Consider the following 218-nt stretch of genomic DNA (forward strand, 5'->3'; position numbering starts at 1 on the left):
ACGTCTTACAGAGCAGCTCGGACACGGGCTCGCGGACGGCGGGGCCGCGCCAGGAGGCTGGGGGGTGACTCGGGGCGATCAGGGCAATAACAGTCATGCATGGCAACCCCAGGAGGCGGGTTGGGGTCCATTCCTTTGAACCCTCTGTCATCCTCGTGCTCGCAAATGACCTTAAAATGAGGTCCCGGCACCGGGAGGGCGCTCCTCCCAGGCCAGAC

At 64.7% G+C, this 218-nt stretch overlaps 1 protein-coding gene across 4 annotated transcripts in view; it reads right to left on the reverse strand.

Annotated features, from left to right (window-relative positions):
- CLDND1 (claudin domain containing 1) overlaps positions 1-218 on the reverse strand; it is a 10708-nt gene that overhangs the window by 8512 nt on the left and 1978 nt on the right. The gene's annotated exons all lie outside the window — the stretch shown is intronic.

This window comes from Myotis brandtii, unplaced genomic scaffold, assembly GCF_000412655.1.
Source record: "Myotis brandtii unplaced genomic scaffold, ASM41265v1 scaffold257, whole genome shotgun sequence".
Taxonomy (NCBI): Eukaryota; Metazoa; Chordata; class Mammalia; order Chiroptera; family Vespertilionidae; genus Myotis; species Myotis brandtii.